This window comes from Anas platyrhynchos, chromosome 1 (genome assembly GCF_047663525.1).
Source record: "Anas platyrhynchos isolate ZD024472 breed Pekin duck chromosome 1, IASCAAS_PekinDuck_T2T, whole genome shotgun sequence".
Classification (NCBI taxonomy): Eukaryota; Metazoa; Chordata; class Aves; order Anseriformes; family Anatidae; genus Anas; species Anas platyrhynchos.
In genome coordinates this window covers 90851097-90871836 of record NC_092587.1, presented here as the reverse complement: position 1 = coordinate 90871836, position 20740 = coordinate 90851097, and the positions used below count along the sequence as shown (strand labels likewise).

General features: G+C 38.2%; 1 long non-coding RNA gene across 1 annotated transcript in view; it reads right to left on the bottom strand.

The window, feature by feature from the left end:
- Positions 1-20740, bottom strand: part of LOC106016774 (uncharacterized) — a 93873-nt gene that overhangs the window by 13104 nt on the left and 60029 nt on the right. The window contains exon 2 of the long non-coding RNA XR_011803662.1: positions 2130-2258. This is a non-coding gene — a long non-coding RNA (uncharacterized lncRNA). The remainder of the gene's footprint in view (positions 1-2129; positions 2259-20740) is intronic.

Here is a 20740-nt window from a genome sequence, read left to right as displayed (position 1 = left end):
CCTTGTTGGTTTCTGTAGGGAACATAGCAGTGAATTAACACACTGTTTTACTGCATGACGTGGATGTCTGCCTATTAAGTATTAGAATGAAAACCAGCCCACATAGATTTTATGTAGGACATCATCAGTCATTAAGGAAAAAGAGAATGCTCACTTCTTATTAAAATTTTCTGAACTACAATGAAAGAAATTTAATGGTTCTACACCATATTAGCAATCCCTCACATCATCTAGTCCCCCTTAGTGACAGTTTTGGAAATATATCCTGTTCATACTACTTTATTAGTCTATATAAAACATGGGATTCATCTGTTCCAGATAAATACTTACTGTTATTCTTAAACCCACTGTTTAATTAATCGTTCAAGCTAAGATTCTTAACATTTTGCAAAGAAATCCTGTGTTTAAATTATTTTATGCCCTGAGCAATACCGGGACATAACTTTTATGAACAACATACATTCCTAATTACACTTTTTTAATCCTTGATTCTCATTATGTTATTATCTATATTCTGATACTGTTCGACTAGTCAATGTACCCTAGGTATCCCAGGCTACAGAGGAAAAGCCTATTATAGATAAACTGTAGGATCTTTTGCATTCTTTTTTTCCTTAAAGGTTCCATAAGACAATTTAAAAAAAAAAAAAAAAGAGCAGGGAAGCAACCCTACCTACAATAATACAGCTTTGATTTCTTCTGCTGAAGCACACCCAGTGACTCAAGAAGAACTGCCTACTTGAGGCCTCACATTCAGTTCAGACCAATTACATTTTGAATTATTTGATATCCAACATGCCACATTCATAAGTGTAACCAGTTCAGGTACAACAGAATCTTATGGCAGTCCACCATCTGTCTTTTATAGGCTGAACTGCTTTTCATTTCACCAGCATATCCTAACATGTATGTTAGAGAGCTTGCGCTGCTGATGGTTTTTAGGATATCCCCCAAATCTCTGCTTTCATCTTCTTCTGACTTTACAAAAACAGGCACTTTCTTATTACACATAGCTTAAGCAAATCCTCCAAAAGTTTTCTCAGAAGCTATCGTGTCTTTGCCAAATATGGTTTGTACCTTCTCTGAGCTGTCTTTTCCCTCTAGTCCTACCTAACCTCCTCTTTCAGACTTTGCCAAATTATATGCCTATGTTTCTAAGGAAGAGAAAAGAAAGGCCAGTGTAGAAAACATCTGAGAATATTTTTTTATTTTTTTTTTTGCTCAAAAAGTCCAACCTATCTGCACAGACATGTCTGTCTCCATTAGAATTGTTTGCTATCCATGTCATATGACAACAGAGCAGGAGAAGAAAATACCACACTGTACTAAAATTCTAACCTGCCTCTGCCAGGCTGGAAGTCCCAATGATACAATGCAGGTTTGACAACACTGTCTGAACACACACTGCTTTTTGGAGATCATCATAAGCTCTTATCCCAGTGCACAAAATCATTACCAGTCTATTGTAATACCAGCTTTATTTAAGCAGACTTTAAGAGAGGTGGTAAAGTAATGTTACATGAGCCTCCAGTCAACAGAGCGACAAGACAGAGTTGGGACTCTCAGACCAGCAAGATGAATATACCATGGCAATAATTATCAAGACGATAAACAGAAATTATCCAGGATTGTTCTATATGCGTTTAACTCATTTCTGACATGAGTAGGCTGGGAAAACAAATATACCATTTACTTACCTATACAAAGGTGCTTACTAAAAGCTTGATAAATATAGCTATCTTAGCAGAGACATTTATGTCTCTTATTTCATTGATATGCCTGGAAACTCATTTACTAAATGAAATTGGTATAGAACACATTATATTTTCCTTTCCTTTCCCATAACATTTTATTTTCTTTATTTGATCAAAAAAAAAGGGGGGGTGGGAAGGGGAAGGGAAGGGAGAAGGGGTGAATATAGAGCAAGAAAAAAGGAAATATGCTCTATATGGTTTTCAATCTACAGAGGAAGGGAAGACAAATTCGTGTTTTCTTTCTGGCAAAATGTATTAATATAGGATGAAAATTCAATATAAATATCAAGTCTATCTAAGACAGAAAGAAGAGATGCTGGTGCAAAAGGGGATTAAAGTACAGGTCCAATTACAGTCAAACAATAATTTTCTTACCTGGACAGGATCAGAAGGATGATCTCACTGTATGATGGCATCTTATTGTACCAGATGATAAAATGGTACAGTGCATTTCTCAGAGGGAAGGCATTCATGGGTTGCTACACCTATTTCAGTTATGGTAACCTAGAATACAGAAAGCAACATTACAGAAACTACCACTGGATTTCAAAGAATATACCTTGAGAATAAGCAGCAAATAATTCCAGGCTTCCGCCTAAATCTCTATGTTTCCAACCAGCTGTTACCTCATTTGGTTCAGAGAAGCGAGTAGAACCGATGTGCTTTTACAAATGTGCATTAATCTAAAATTTTAACTGAAACAAAACCACTCATGATATTTCTGGCAAATCTGTGCTCTGACACAAAACTAGTGCATCAATACTAGTCACTCTTATTATCCAGACCTCAGCAAAAACCATGAAATTCACAGTGACTTTTTAATACATAAATAGTAAAATGTGAAACATGTTTGTTCGGCTTTGTAGCATCGTGTGGACTTCACACATCCAGAGCAAATTGCTCAACTAGTAACAACCTTTCTTGGAAGGTAGTATGGAATCTCAGAAAAGGACTATGCTAGAGTCAGAAGCATTGAATAAGACATTAGTAGTAGTGGCATCAGATGTCACTGCTCATATCCTAAAATTTTACACATTAATTACTTTATGACTTTATGCACTAGAGACTATATGCAGTGTTCTCCAACATGGTGCTTTACGAATCATCCTTTCAAAATACTAAGCCTTTTGAATATATTTAGATTTTGTCCTGGGATCAGTGTGTCACTGCTGTTTCCACAAAAACAAAACAAAACAAAACAAAACAAAACAAAATAAAACAAAACAAAACAAAACAAAAAAAAAAAAAAAAAAAAAAACACTTCCTCAGTCAAAATTTTCAGCCTGTATCCACTCGTTGATCAAACTGCACTCTCAACAAAGTCAACAGATGACTCTATGGGACAAAGGCTTCTTAACATACAAGCACAGTAGGTCTATAAACTATATCAGCTTTGTATACCAGCTTTGTTTTCATAGAATCACAGAATCAGAATATCCTGAGCTGGAAGGGACCCACAACGATCACTGGGTCCAAGTCCTGGCTCCACACAGGGCCACCGAAAAATCATCCCATGTGTCTGAGAGTATTGTCCAAACACTTCTTGGACTCTTGCAGTCTTGCTGCCTTGACCACTGCCCTGGGGAGCCTGTCCCAGCGCCCAACCACCCTCTGGGTGCAGAACCTTTCCCTAACCCCCAGCCTGACCCTCCCCTGTCCCAGCTCCATGCCATTCCCTCGCGTTCTGTCGCTGTCCCCAGAGAGCAGAGCTCAGCGCCTGGCCCTCCGCTCCCCTCGTGAGGGAGCTGCAGGCCACCATGAGGCCTCCCCTCAGCCTGCTCTGCTCTGGGCTGAACAAACCAAGGGAACTCGCGTGCTCCTTGTGACTTGCCCTCCTGACCCGTCACAACCTTTGTAGCCCTCTGGACACTAATAGTTTGATGTCTTTCTTACATGATGGCAGAGCAGAGCAGGTCAGTCCCTTCCCTTGACCGGCAGTGCAGTGCCTGATGCACCCCAGGGTAGGGCTGGCCCTCCTGGCTGCCAGGGCACGCTGCTGGCTCATGTTCAATCAACTCGCTGTCAGGCAGAACACCCAGATCCCTTTCTGTGGGGCATCTCTACAGCCTCTTGTCCCCCAGTATGTATGTATAATCAGGGCTCCCACATCCCAGGTGCAGAATCTGGCACTTGCTCTCGTTGAACTTCATGTGGTTGGTGATTGCATAGCCCTCTAATTAGTCGAGATCTCTCTTCAGAGATCTTTCTCTGTTCTACCATGTATACCTTTTTTTGCTTTCATCTGTTATTATCACATTGCTGATACTCAGCTGAATGGACAGCATGTATTCAAGCAGGGTTTGCTGTGGATGAATATGCTCCTGAATATGCAATGTGTGCTCTTTTACTGCTGGGTCCTTTATTAAACTACCTGAATATTAGTGGCCCGAAATTGATATGATTAAGGTTTAATGAACTACTGATTAGCACTAATGAACACAACTGAACACACATTTTATTAAATGATTTGTCTCTTTTGAAATGAAAGTAATGTTGGGCCCATTAATAAAAATTATTTGGGTCATTTCTGAGCAACTGTTGCACTCCTTGGAGAAAAAGGGTAGAAATCAGTCAGTTTGCAATCTTATTAGTATTTCAGCAGGTCTAATGCATCAGTAGTCAGGGTTCACAAGCTGTATTTTCTAGGCTCTGTAAGGCCACAGAAAAACTTGGGTAAGTTTATATGAGTGTATTTTGACAGGACTGATACATCTTTATGACCTGGCAGAATCAGAAGTTATACAGCATACAGGAGACTTTGTTCCCTAGTTCTAAGTAATAAAATGGATGTGACTGGGAGAAAGACAGTAAAATATAAAATAAAATATAGATAATTGCTTTTTCATGTTTGCGTATTTACTATATCTTCTTCTAGCCCAAAACATTCTGGAACCCAATGGTACTAACAACTACCAATCTACCACAACACACAGCACTAGTTTACAAATAGTCCAAAGTTTTAAAGATGAAAATAGTATCCAACACACTGTACAGAAAGATGAAGGGAGCAAAATGAGCAAATGTTCTCATTATGTGAGGGTAAGATGGAGATATTTTTCTTACAGAACAAAGACAAGTCATAAAATATCCATAAGTACAAGTGATGAAAACATCACTTTGGGCTTAGTGTTTAGAACCCATGCCCCATAGTATCCAAAATTATATGTTGAGTAATTAAGATATCATTCCAATTAACAAACAAGATTGTTCCCAAATAGTTGCCCACTTCCTACATTAATTCAGTTTCCCCTAGGAGGATTTCTTTCCAATTATCCAATCAGATATCAAGGAGGAAGGAGTGACAAGAACACAGCCCAGGGCAGTCATCTTCAGACACTGCATTATTTGCTAACAGGTAACATAAATAGACACTGAAAGTCCAAGGACTGAAAAATTCATTCTTTTTCTTTCTACTGCCATAAACACTAATGTTTGCAATTCCAACAGCACAATGACCCTGAAGTAAAATCAGTACACTTCTACGTGAGTCCCCTGCCATCAATATGTGTAATATTTAAGGCCCTGGTGAGAAGGAGGAACCTTAAGGAAACCAGACACACACATATTGTGGAGTTCATAGCATAGAAAAAAATCAACTGGCACCTGTTGACTTAAAGGAGTCTTCTCTAGTGCAGAGTCATTATAGTTTTGAGATCAGTTGTCCATTGTTAAACTAAGTCCTACCGCTATCAAAAAGAACCCCATGAACACAGTCAGGGATTCAAAGAGTATTGTAATATAAACCCTCTGTATGTAAACAGCCAGATCCAACATCACTCATATATATTAGGTAGAATGAATAATGTAGAAAAATTGCAGCACAAATTGAAAGACTAATGAGACCTTTACAAGATGATTTTCATGTAATTAAGGATAGTGGGCTAAATTCTACTTCAAATTGTTCAAAAGTGGGACAAGAAGAATTTGCATGTACTTCAATGGAACTACTCTGCACCAAGAACAGAAAAACTGCTAGCAGAATTTGACCTATTGCCAGTAATGCCAGCTTAGCAAAGCAGCTATTTTTCTTTACCATGTAACAAATTAAATGAATCCACAAAGTCTCAAAATAGATTTCTTAGAAACTTGAAAAGGTTAAATGCATGAAGTAGGAGGAAAAGACAGAGCACACAGAAGTGGACACAGCCTGACCCAAAGCCTAGGGAAATCACAAAGAACCTCCCTAAGGATTTCAGTCTTTAAGTTGCTGTTAATGTTGAAGGGAGGATGTTGATGGGCACCTTTCCGATTGCATGAATAAACACCAAGGGAAGAAATTCTCCCTTTTTCTGTTAATTACGGTGTTGAAGAAACACTGGGAGACTCTGCAAAGAGCTTCCCCTTGGACATGACTAAGGAAAACTGCCTAAGACCTCTATACGAGGGCTTCAAGCAATGAGACAGCTACACTAAGAGTTGGAAGGGCCTTAAAATTGCTGACAATAGGCATTGCTGCCACATTTAAAAAGCCTTGTGCAGGGTTAAGCATGCACCAGTGATGAAGGTGGGACTTCAGAGGGCAAAATCTCTCTACAGAAACCGCTGTGATCTCCTGAATGTCTCCTGTTCATTCAAGGCTCTTTTGTTTCCAGAATGACAGACTCAATAAGCTAAGAGTTTCTTCAATACCACCATGCACAATTTGTGTTTGTTGTCTTCTCACCTGTTTAAGAAGACAATCTTCCTAATTGTTTACAGAGAAAACATTCATTTTCATTTGTGGATTGAGACATCACTACTTTAAAGAGTACTAACCAAATTCAAACCCTGTTATAGAAGCCAGCTTTAATTAAAAAGAAGAAAATTAATACACGCTTTCAACTTGCACAAGTATAACTGAGAGTAGATTACAAGGGAAGAGTGTTGTTTTATTATTTAGGGTCTTCAACAGAACTACCACTACTAAAAAGCACCTGAAATAACTAACTGAATAAGTGGTTTGTTGTGAAATTTAACTTAATTAATCAAGATATCACATGAACATATGTGATGTAAGCATTATTAATGAAAATAATGTCCACGGTATGTGGCCAAAAAGCACCAATGGTTTTAAGAAACAGATATTATAAAACACTAGCACGAGGGCAGGCATTTAGTATGTGATACATCAGACATTCTAGGGTATTAAAAAACATTAGTTGTTTTGGAGCGACTATGAGAAACTTTTCTGATAATATACACTTTTTGAACAGCCTATTATTATGTACTACCAGTTCTTCTGATGGGCTTCTGCTTTGTTCTAAAGATAAAATTGTTTCTAAGACCACAGTCATGCTTAAATTGTGTAGAACATAACCCCAAACTAAGAAAGATTTGTAATAACACATCAAGACTTTTTACTCAGCCTTGTCCCTCAGAAAACTGTGTTGAAAAATGAAACTGTCACTTTTAAAGCTTATAACACTAAAGGGAGTGGCAGGATTTATGCATGTGAAACCACCGCTTAACAGGCTTGCTATCAACTTGGTATCAACAACATGGAGATGCCCATTATTTGGCAGAAAAAGGAAGTATATATTTCTCTGCAAAGAAAAATTTTGAATGATTGTGTTTAGAAAATACTCCCTTGGACTTGTAATAAGTATTAACCATCAGCAAGTTTATTTTTATTTAATTATGAATGAGTTTTTGTTTTTGTTTAAAGAAAAGAAATAAGAATCTGCTTCATTTTTAGAAAAGGTTTCTCAGGGGCTGAAAAACTGCAAAGACAAAACCAAAGGCTTAGGAATAAGGAATTAAAAAAATAATAATAGTTATGTCTTCATTTCTGAGGGCAAAAAAAATAAATTGTGGATTATCTCAGCATCTTATAAAAGATAAAACATTAAAGTTATGTATGTGAAACCATACATTATTCATGAACTGTAAAATGTGCATCCTTAACTAGTTATTCCCCCAGAATGTAATTAAACCCGATGGCTCTTCTTTCAGGGCATGTAAGAATAATAAACAGGACTGTTAAATAAAGAATTGAATTAAAGCTCCTGGTAAATTTATTTGACAATAATTTACATTAACAGGAAAAGAAAAAAAAAAGTTTCAGTTACTCATACAACTACAATTACATCAGTAACAGGTCTTGGAAAATACATGACTAAATTTATCAGAAGTATTTTTTTTTTCATTTAGCTAAGACATCTCCCTTATTTAAATTTCCTTACCTATGTTAGATGGTCGATGGCTGCATGCTATCCAAGACACTTCTATATCATCTGAGTGGCAGCCTGAAAGTCTCTTGGGACTTTTCTGAGCTTGTACCACAGGCAATGGGTCAAAATATTTACTTCAGACAACAAGCATGAAACTTCATTTGCTGCTGCTATTTTCTTTCTAATTAAAGACTCATTTCAAAGCAGAGTGGAAATAATGTGTCTGCTGTGGTTAATATTTAATCAGTAGTCTAGCATGCCAACCATGTATCCCTTGTAATAGCCCAGGGTCAGTGCCATGGATCCCACTGGGAGGCCATATGGCTGTGTCCAAAAGACTGGAAGCCACAAATGACCCATCATGGGCTGAGTGATAGTAGGAATCAATGAGGATAATAATTATTAGGTTTGAAGAGCTGACTCATCTGCTGTGGGAGTGAACACTATCTTAACAACCTTGAGTGTTTCACATCATAATATGAGATGTGTTGTTATCAAAAACATAAAGCAAACCAGATTCAAATTAACCAAGTTTTTTCTAGTCACTTAATTCAAATATGGTTTATGGTTTATTTATGGTATATAACGCAAATGTTGTTTGTATTTGTTCTCATGTCTAATCTTTTATCATCAATAAATTTCAGTTTGGATCTATTTAGAATCTAGGCCCCTAAATGTGCACATGCAAACCCTATCCTTTCTAACCAATTATAGGGGCATTATTTCAAATCCATTTCTGCAAATGGAAAGTTTCTTTCAGATTTCACAAGCACCAGGACTAGGTTTTGAAATACAGAAATTAGGTAAGCACTTAGTCATATATTCTTCTTCCAGTGAGAACACACATCTATAATAAGGCATCTCCTGAACTACTATCAAGACCAGATTTCCTGCTCACATATTCAGCAAACCTAGAAGCCTATCCATAAGCTGCCCTCTAGAGAGCATAGCATCCCTTTACTGGGCTCCTCCAACAGCTCAGTACATTCTCCTGGTATCTTCAAACTCCTGATAAAAGAAAACCTCATTACTGTTTGTATACTGATCTCTGAAAGCAATTTTCTCTGGAAAAGACACTGCCCTCTAGAGAGTGCAGGATCTCACCTTTCATAGCAGGATGTTAGGCAGATAGGATACCATAAAACATGTCAAGGATCTTTGCTGAAAGAAGAGGAAAGTATGAAGAAAAATGATGTAAGAAAGTCACTGATAGTTACTAACAACTGCTCGAATTCCATTCTTACTATCAAGCCAATGCTTAACAGTTTGGCCAAAGTGAAACTGGAAATAATTGCCGTTGCTGAAATCAATTGTATGACACATATGTAAAGACCACACAAAATTCAGACTCAAAGAGCATCTCACAGGCAAGACTGTTTTTTTTTCTCTTTTCTCATTAGTAGCAAGGCAGTTTGTCTACTGCACACACACACACACCAAAAAAAAAAAAAAAAAAAAAAAAAAAAAAAAAAAAAAAGACAACTCAGCATGTGACCTTCTGCAGAAAAGAGCTACTATTGCTTTAAATGTTATCCCCCTGCATTGCAGAATAGGCAACTGGTAAGAAGCCTGTGTGGTACGTACTTCGCAAAATACAGATCAGGGCTTCAAGGTTCAATCAGTGAACGTGGGGCAAAATGAATATTAATGTAATAATCCAGTACTGACAGCATCTCCATCAGCCTATGCTGGTGACTTCCGGAGGTACCTGGGGAGACATACGCAGGCTTGATCTCGCTCTTACTCCAGACTTTGTTCTGTGCAATTCCATGCACTCTGCCGTTGTTAACTCCACAGCAGTGTGGGAGAAAGGAAAGAAGCCCTCCCTGTACTGGCTTGCAGGGTACAGCCAGCAGTTCATCTCCAGAGTGGATCCACCAGCTCTGATCTGCTCCTCTGACTTTGCCTGGCTCCTGAGAAAATCGAATAAATGACCCAGGACAGCCCAGTGCGGGTCTTTAGTCCCCTCTAGTGGCCAAACTGCTTCCACTGATCTGAGCTGCTGGCTGCCACCAAGTTAACTCCTATCTGGCCTTTTAGCTCGAGGCTCACAGCTTTCACTCCAACACAGTTTATTCCTATGGAGAAACCATCAGAGAAATAAAATCCTATTCTTTTATTATTAACTGGCTCATACTGTGTTGAGAAAGGCTCTTCATAGACACCATCTCCAGAGCACAGCTGAAAAAAGATGCAGCATCACAGGCTTGGGTTGACACTTAATCTAAGCAAGTCACTTTCTAAAAAGCAATTTGCTACCCATGAATGAACTATATTACAAAATTAGAAAACAATCAGTATAATTATCAAGAAGTGTGGAAGTGTTCCAAGAACTAGACATTTCCATGAATATTCCAACCATCCAGCACCGCTGGGCTGAGTTCCTTTAGGAGACTTTTTGAGTTGAGAAGGATTCTACATAGGACAGGCTATTTTTCTAGTTAATAATAATAATAATAAATACCTCCTTCCCTCACTTTTCTGTCAGCCACTAAAGACTTCAGTTCTTCAGTTGGATCCAGGCCAAACTATGAGCCTCTATGAAAGCACCGATTTCATTGAGACTCCACATTGAAGTAAGTAGCATGGAATAATCTTGGGATTTTTATCATTGCTAGTCAAGTGGTAAATGGGGTTTCTACACAGCTCAACTCTAGGAGTTGGGAAATTATACGAGAAACTTATTCCTCCTACTCCTGGTTCTGCAAACCAGAGAGAAAACATTGAAAGCAAAACTCATAAAGAAGTGGAAAAAAATAAAACTGAAGTCTTGCTCTTTGGAAAAGAAGCAAACATTGTCATTAAACTTTGGTTTGTGTCATTTTCATTGTTTATATTTCAGAGAAATGTGGTTGACGAATGATCAGAATTATCAATACTTGATAGAGGGCCAGTTTTATGGTCAGCATCAACACTGCTGTAACTTGAACCAGAGAAATCACTGTCAGAAACAAAGTATCAGAAGTTACTTTTGAGTTAGATACACAGGCATTCTAAAACACCTTAAAAAAAATAAAAAATAATAATAATAAAAAAAAAAAGTGAGTAAATTTTAGAATACATTGTTGATGTATTCTGTTCCTGTATAACACATCCTTTCCACTGGTGCTCTTTCTAGCAAAAGAAATGAAAATACTGGGGCGGAGGGGGGTAGGGAAATCGGCTTCCAGGTGCATGCATAACTCATTTAGCCCTCAGTAAACAAACTGAGTTTGTTACGGAGGAAGGCGGGCAATCTACAGCTTCATAGGCACTCTTCTCTCCAACCAGGCTGAAGATTATGTGTTTACATGGAGTATTACAGCACAGCAGTTTCCAAATGGCCTTGTAGTTCTTCACTGCTCTCTGCCTTCGGTGAGCATTTTTTCATTTTACACATTGTTCAGAACTTGCTATGGTGATTTCTAAAGTTATGTAATTGTGTCAGATGCTCATGTGAATGACTATTTCTTTGGCCTTATTTTTCCAGAAATTCTTCCAGCGTTGCTTTTCGTGGCAACACTAGTACAGAAATAGCTGTGTGGAAGTGGTAGAACTCTGCCCTTTTAGGTTCAGTGAAGATAGCCTTTTAACAAGCAGACTGTTATTAGTTTATTCTGACATTGCTACACAATACATTGCTCTGCTGATGCTATTAGAACATGTTAGGTACTAATTTTACCTATCTACAGTTTCAAAAAAAAGCAAAGACAACTTATTTGTCTTTTATATTTTAATGACATCTCATTTCCCTAGCACCCTGTTCAGCGTTAATAGTCCATATAAAAGCTCATTCTCATTATTAAAGCATAAAAGTAGAGGGAAAAAGACACAGAAGGGAAAGACTGCAAAATGGTCATTGCTCTGAGTCCCATATTCTAGATTTACCAGGTGTTTGACCAATCTGAATTTGATCAGCATGTTGCATTACTGAAGGTCTACAGAGAGAAATGATTATCTCAAAGCACTTTGCAAACACTGAGAGAATTCTACAGAAAGACACCCTTGTGAAGAAAGAAGGATGATTCCTTATTTAATCAATGAGGGGAAAAATGAAGCACAGAAAGGTTAAATGACTCATCAAGGTCACACAGAAGAGGCTGGTTCTGCTCACAATTAAACTTGCTTTAATGTTAACAGGAGTGAGTTTACACCAAATTCAGAGTTGGCATCAGACCCAGTTCTTGGGTTAGCAGCACTGACTATTCCACCATTAAGGCATGCTTCTTTCCAAAACATGAATTACTGCTGGAAGGAAAATGATTTGTCTGCTTCCTAATCCAGATACGAATACCTTTCTGTGAGGTATCCAAGTGATCTCATGCTGCATCCTCCACACACATACATACACTGTATTAGGCAATGAAACATTTATGCCAGAACACAAGCTTGTATAAAACTACATAATTTATTACTGTTATTATTATTTTCCTAAACAGTAAAGTAATGCTTCAGATACAGAAAAACTATTTCTTCAGCTCTGGTGAATAATGCTCTGTAAAACAGTGAGAAGGCTTACAGTATAAAATAGAAAAGCACAAAACTGTTTGGCAATGGCAGTGTTTCATTCAATCTTGCCACAAATACTAAATTTGCATTTCAATGCAATCTTTTTTGTCAAAAAAAAAGTTTGCCTTTTTTTTTTTTTTAATATAGATATAAGTGAATCACAACAGTTCATTTTAGGCTGAATGAAACACTCCAAGTTGACTCAGAGTGGCCTTTATGTTTGTTCAGTCTGATTTGCTGAAATGTTTCTGTTCTGAACCAAATTCTCACCTCTCCCTTTGATTTTACAGTTTGGCCACTGAACTGAAAAAACACATTCATCACCTAATTTTATCATGATTTTACAGATGAGGAGCTAAAGCTCAGAGAAATCATGTGAATTTTTCAAGCCAGCACAGAAAGTCTGTGACAGAGCGAGTAATTGGATCAACCCTGCCAGACCTGTGCTAACACCATCATGCTTAGATCATCCTTTTTGTCTGTGCCAGTGTATCTGCAGCATTTTGTTTAGCTATGGAAGATGAATCAAATACATGAACTAAAATGAAATAGGCAGAAAAATGTGATCAAAACCACTTGCAGTTCCTCTGAAGGCATCAGTTAGGTTTAGGAAGAGAGGGTGGAAAAAGAAAAATATGTCTCTTTGCTCTATCCAAGAAGTTTGCCTTCTTCTGCCAGACACCCAAGACAGCCATGATAAGAAATATCCAATTGCTCTTGCAGCATGCATCTGCCAAAGTAGAGCTGGTTCTTGCCCGGCTGGCATGAGAGTGCATGTCCCAACCATATGAAACCATGCATCTACCCAAAGGATGTTAAAATCCTAGAATCATTAAGGTTGGAAAAGACCTATAAGACCACCTGGTCCAACCATCACCCTACTACCAATGTCACCCTCAGCACCAGGTCCAACCTCTCCTTAAACACCCCCAGGGACGGTGACTCCACCACCTCCCTGGGCAACCCGTTCCAATGCCTGACTGCTCCTTCTGAGAAGAATTGTCTCCTAATTTCCAAACTGAACAAGAACTCCTCCCAAAGGTGCTCAGATATCCAGATAACACAGTCAAAGTGGAACAGAGACTTCTCTAGGTCTCTCTCTTACTGCTCTTGCTGTTTTTTCTGCATCACTTTCTACTACAGCTAAGGTGTTTCAACTTCTCTCACTGGTGGAGAAAAAAGCCTTTAGGGACTTCTTTGCACTGGGACACGTCAGAGTTAATATTCTACTGCCGCTCCTTGCCCCAGTTCAAGCTGAGTAAGTTATCTGAGATTTCCCTACGTGCCACACTTGTCTCAATGAAGTCAGTTATGAAACATAAAAGGAAGAACATCAGAGTCTCCTGAAACAACCTGACAGCCTGCTGTAAGTCTAGTGACACTGCTCAAAAAGATGGCAATGAAGAGCAAATATACCTCAGACTCCCCAGCCGTATAGATTCGACTTACAAACGTTACAAAGCATTAGGTGAACTACTACTCCCCTTCCAGTCCTGTTTTCAGCAAACATTTAATTTGCAGAGCTATAGTTCTGGATAATGTGTTATTATGTTGGTTGTTCTTATTTAGGATTAGATCCAAATCACAACATTTGGAGCGCGTATCAGCATACCCTGAAAAATTGGGTATGCTTGTATGAGGAACATTTTAGATCAACATTTTTTTCAAGTTCCCTTATCTGCTCCTACATTTTAACCTGAGGTGAATTTTTGATCAGCTTCAGCTTTCACAAGTGCTTGGACCTAAGAACGTGGATTCAAGACTCAGCAAGAGACCTTGGGCAGTGCCAAAAAAGCCACACTCTCAAAAATCGGTGACTTCCTACATTGTGATTGCTCACAGCAGTATTGTCTTAGGTGGCTGGGCAACTAAAAAAGAATCATAAGCTCACATTTGGGCACACAAACAAAGCAACAACCATTTAATCCTTCTCACCACGTGCACAGCAACAGAAAGCACTTCACCACATGCAGGCCACCCCCATTGCTCTCAGAGGAGGGGTTTAGAAAGCAGTGTGTCTGTTTTGGTAACTTTGATATATTCCCTCTGGAAATACTAGAAGCTGTAGTTTGGGTTTCTCCTCCTCTCTAAGGACATGACAGAGAAAGCAGGATGAAAAAGATGAATCAAATGCATGAACTGAGATTTATGGGCTGTCCTTTATGCATGTTTTGAGTACCTAACAATGACATTAAAAATTCTAGGTGGAAAACCACTTTAGTTATCTCCTCGAATTAACTATATCAATAAATGTTTGTCTTTTAAGAAAAATACCTTTTGGGTCCAAGTTTCAATTATCACCTTTTTATCTGAAATACTATTATCTTTATAAGACAACAATCTTAACAAACGAAAACAGAGGTAGCATTACATTTACCATACTTCTTAAGCAGAATCTGAAGTATCATACTCTGTTTTTAAAATGAAGTGAGGTTGCCCACTATCTCTTCTGTTTCCCTAGCTCCAAAGGGGGTATTTCTCCTTTTGTAGCTGAGTTGGTTTTCCTGACCATGCATTATTACCTGCTTGTTGAAGGTACTCTTAATGGTTTCATGATTGAGAATCTCCCAACCTTTGCCTAGCAGAAAATAAACAAGACCCAACCCTGCAAATCCACCTACAGATTATTAGGTGGATGTAGGTGGATACACCTGCACGAGTAAATTCACTGAAATAAGTCCACAATTAGCTCCATTATAATGTTTGCAAAACTGAAACTTAAGCTAGAAAACATTAAGTGCACTGTTGGATTAGTTGGCAGTTGAAGAAAGCAACAAATATCTGCTTTACTAATATTAACAAGACAAAAACCCTTGAAATAACCATCTGCACCTTCTGTATACAGAGACCTTGGTAGCAAAAGAAAAGAGGGCGTGACCACACCACCACCAAGCTGATTGGTAAGAAATAAAGAGGTCGTTACAAACACAGCCTTAGAAGTTGCTAGAAATACAAATGATTACTCCTCATTGGATCTGCTCATGCCTGTCAGTGTGAAAGGGCAACAGAGGCAGCGTATTGAGAAGCACAGAAAACACAAATGAACATAGCATGATGGAGATGAGGAGAACTGAAGTGGGAACAGGGTGATCCAGTTCCAGAATCTGACCATCAGTCTGTATTATTTGAAAGTCTTGCATGTATATTCTATATGTAACATGCTATATACAGACAGAGGGTAGATTTAATTTAAATTGAGCCTGCTGAGACCTCCTGAAAATTCAGGAAAAATCATTTTTTCAGGTTCCAAAAATATTATTTATGTCCCCATAAGAATCATGACAACTTAATTACAGAAACAAACAATATTTCTTATAGAAACCAGCTTGCACACAGAACAGATCCTCATAAAGACCAGGGCTAAAGCTGAAAGGGTAACTTCTAGGTCAAACATTTCTAGTGCTTGATTGTGCAGCCTAAATAACATTCTTCAGTTGTAAGAGATTTTATAACGATAATTAATGATGTAAGAATTACTATCATTATTGCTCTCAGTATGTTGCTTCAGGAGAGTGCTTCAGAACTCCGGCTCTGAAGCTGAAGTGTAGTGTATTTTTTTTTCTTAGTTTCTTTCATGCAAACTATGTCCCCAAAATGTCAGAGTTAACTGAACTGTCACAGAGTCAACTGAACTGTAGAGATCATAACAAAGGAAAAGAGAAATAAGGAGGCATAGGCAATGAAGAAGAAAAATTCACTTGGGTTAGAAAGGAGATAAAAAGCCTGTGAGGTGAATATTTTATCTACCTCTTTAAATAATCATGTTTTACTAGGTATGGAGTCCTAATATGATAAGATAATGACATGTAAGTGAGACCGTAATAGCCAGGGTAGAGACAAGAGGGTAAGAGATGGGAAAACAGAAATCCTGGCAGTTCAGCGCTGAGCCACTCCTATTGGTGTCTGCTGGGCTCCAGACAAATGCTGGGCAATACAATCATATCAGTACCTGATGTTTTCAGCACCACTTTGTTATTTCACACACACAGAACTGTGTTACTACCATAGTGTTGCTATATTGCTCTTTACTACCTTGTGTTCATGGCTACGGAACAGCATCAAAAAAACATGAAAATATCAGACAGCTCAATTTACAAAGTCAAATAATGCCTCCATCCCCAGTACTTCTTAAAATTAAAAGAATAGAAAGAAAAGAAAAGGGAAAAAAAAAAAAAAGCCACTATGAGTATTTCAGAGTATCACAGTATGGTTGAGATTGGAAAGGACCTCTGAAGACCACCTAGTCCAACCCCCCTGCCAAGAAGGACCACCTAGAGCACATTGGACAGGATGACTTCCAGGCAGGTTTTGAATATTTCCAGAGAAGGAGACTCCACAACTTCTCAAATGAGAAAGACTTAGCACATACTGTTTTAGAACTGAAAGTGCTAGGTTAAAAAAGAGATTTTATGAAATGCACACACTTCAGTTTGGGTACAAAGTACAACATTCCAAAACATAATAGCAACCACTGTTTAAGGGATATCAGACCATAACTTTTCAATTGTACAGAAACTTAAGAGAAAGCTACAAGGGGAAACAGAGACAATATGAAGTATGCTCACTAGCTCCAGCAGAGAACAGTTGAAAACACATTTGCAAAATGGCCACATGGAAATAACCATTGCCTGAACCTGACAGATTTAAAGGGTCTATTCCAAATACACATCCCAGGTAAAGGTCTTCCTTCTTGATCATAATAGTCACTGGGGTAAATGCAGGTTGCATTCATTCAAATTCATTTCCCAAGAGAAAATTGCTTTGTTGTTCTGGACAGAGTAAGAAAAAGGGAAAAGGGAAAAGGGAAAGTTGTGATTATCAACAATAGTCTTTACAGGTTTGTTTATGCATGGTCTTAGCTGTACAAACACCATTAATTCCATTAAAATTATTTTGCACAACCTTGTGCGAGGATGTGGAAAATTTAAGTTTCAGGCTAGATGCAATGGTTATTAGAAGAGCAAAAAGATCTGTACATAGTTAAAACTGAGTCTGTTTCTGTGCTTTATCAACAACCTAGAATGGTTCTTCCATAACTTGTGATATGATAGGAACAGTTTAGTGTGCAGAATGTGTATTTCTTAAGATATAGTTTGATAGGATGTCATATGATATCCTAAATTGTAAGGGAACCACAGGGATTGAGTCTAGCTCCTGACTGCGTGGGACAACCTAAGTGTTAAATCAGATATCTAAGAGTGCTATTCAAACCCTTCTTGAATACCAGTGGGTTTGGGACCATGACCACTTCCCTGGGGAGCCTGTTCCAATGCTTGACTACTTTCTCTGTGAATAAGTTTTTCCTAACATCCAGTCTGACCTTCCCCTGATGCAGCTTTAAGTCATTTCATCATATCCTATCATTGGTCACCAGAGAGAAGAGGTCAGCGACTCCCTCTCCACTCCCCCTTTCACAAGAAAGTTGTAGGCTACAAGGAGGTCACCCCTCAGACTCCACACCTCTAAGCTGAAAAAAACAAGTATCCTTAGATGCTCTTCAAAAGTCATGCCATCTAGTCCTCTCACCATCTTTGTAGCCCTTCTCTGAACCCATTCAAATATTTTTATGTCTTTCTTATATTGTGGAGCCTGCACACAATACTCAGGATGAGGTCACACCAATGCTGAATATAGCAGAACAATCACTTCTTTCTACTAGTTAGCTATATTGTGCTTAACGCACCTCAGGATATGGCTGGCCCTTTTGGCTGCCAAGGCACACTGTTGACTCATATCGAGTTTAGAATCAACCAAAACCCCCAGATCCATTTCTGCAGGGCTGCACTCCAGCCACAAGTCCCCCAGTCTATACGTACACCCTGGATTACTCTGTCCCAGGTGCAGAACACATGGATTCTGTATACTGTTATGTAGATTCATTTCAAGAAAACAAGGGTTAGAATTTTTATTTTTATTTTTTTTTCTAATTTCCTCATAAACCACAGGTAGAGGTGAGAAGAGGATTGGGTTCTGAGGAATCAAAAATAATTCATGTTAAAAAAGAAAACAAGACAGGCATACATATTTTAATATAAATATATATATATATATATCCTTATCAGTTTCCTGATTAAATACCTGTATTTAGAATGCACTTCTAAAGGGAAAGAAGCAAAGTCCCCTTCAAACATTCCCATGCTTGCTTTGCTTATCTGGCTTCTCTCCAGTGAGAGACTTGTAACATGGCAGAAGGAAGCACAACTCCTTCTACACTATTCTACTTATACACACAAAAGAAAAGAGATGCTTTCAACTTATTTTGTCTCCACCCATATTGAAAGTCATCAAACACCTGGCTCTAACAGAGGTCCACAGAGTAAAGTATATGTCGAGTCAATAAGATGGTTTGCTGATTTGGTAGCAAAACAAATTTCTATTCTGATCCTTACAATCACCTTCAAGCATTCAACCTTTTAGTCATGTTTTGAGGAAAACTCAGCAAAGTGTTGAAAGTGTCAACCACACCCAAGATATTAAAGATGGTGGTTCAGTGGGAACTACCACACGAATCATGTCATGGGTAACTTACTTGCCACAAATGAAAAATTGTGTAGTAAACACCCAAGATAAGAAACACTGATAATTTGGGTGCAGCCAGTCTTCTTGCAAGCAGACACAAGTGACAGTGGTGGCACCAGTTTTACACTGCAGTCTACACTGGTATAGCACTGGGCACTGATCTTTTTCTTCATGGCCTTGGAGCTCTAACAGAATTGCAGTGAAGACTGTTTCACAAAATTTATAATACTGTCACTCAAGCTGTTTCAAATAATCATTTCCCAACTTTAACCTACAGGAAATTATTTTCTGTAGTGAAACATCCCTTGATCAGTTTCCATCCAAGCAGTATCAGTATGGGAGTTTCCATTATTAAAGACTTTCCATGCCTCTGTTGGCCGCCACTAAGTTGTCCTGTCATTCTGTTGATGGTCTTTTCTTCCCCATCTTTACCTTCCCCCATTCTTAAAACAAGCAAAGAAGCAACAACAGCAACAACAATCTAAAACCCAAAACACTAGTACAATAGTTCCTTTACTTCCTAAGCATTTTTTTATTTTTTAACTCTGAGTATGGGAAATCCCTTTGTATTGACTATAGAGACACTGATAGAGGAAGACATTATGACAACCCTCTTGTACTTTGCATAGTTCTGCTCATGAGGGAAACATGTGGTTTCTGGGATTCTTCCGACATGGAAAAATTCCTAGCGAAACTCCAGAGAAAAGACAGCATCCATAGCATTGGAAAACGGGATGAAGGAAGAGCAAGAGTTCAGGAATGAACAACTTTGTTTCGTTTACAGCAGCTGAAAGGTTTATAACAGAGTTTGTGAGATCATTTGGAAGAACGTATTTGGGTTGACCTTTAATCTAGCAGTTGATATCATTGTGTTTCATGATTTAATCTTTCAGCTTCTTCTTGCTCCCACCAAGGTAAGATTTTCTGAGCACATCATCAAAAAGTTGAAGGCCAGCCTCATCTGATTACCTGGTGACTGTTCTGTGCTGTATACAGATCAGTAGGTTCACTGTGGGCATTGCCATCGATTAGTATGCATGAATCTTCTTGGAGGATTTCTGGCTGCAGTGGACCCTTCCTGATAAACAGGTAACAGAACTGAGGTATACTTTGACTTGAGCACAAATAAAATAATTTTACTTTTGTCTTTCACAAAAAGCTTTACAAGATGAAAGCCTGTTCTAACAGATAAGATACTGGACTCCAGAGATCTAGGTTAATTCCCACTTCATTAGCAGACTCCATATGTGACCTCCTTAATCTATTCCTGGCTGCTACTTCCCAGCGGCAAAATGGAAAAATTCCCTGCTTTGAAATTATGAGAAGGAAGAATCCATCAAAGACAGTGAAATACTCATATATCATGGCAAGGAGCAATTCATAAGCACATAGACATTGGTACTTCATTTTTAAGGATGACCTCTGCTTCTATAGCATTCATAGCCCTTGCTCTTTAGACTCATCCCATTTATACCTTATGATTAATATCAGTAATTTAGCATTTATATTACTCCCTATGTTATTATAGAGAATACCAAAAAAAAAAAAAAAAAAAAAAAAAAACCAAAAAACAATTAAATAGCTCAAAGAGATGTTTATTGGCTAGGATTCTACACTGAGATTACAGAATTTGGGCCATAGGTCTCTCATGCATTTAGAAGCATTTTTCCCCTGGGTGGCCCCTTCATTGCTTTACTATATCATAATTAAAACTAAATTGCATTTGGAGAAACAAAATGCTGGACATTTAGTGATGCATTATTCTTGGCGTGGATTTGTTTTGCTTATTCACTCAGTAATTTGTGAAACTCTGTAATTTGCAATGGGTAT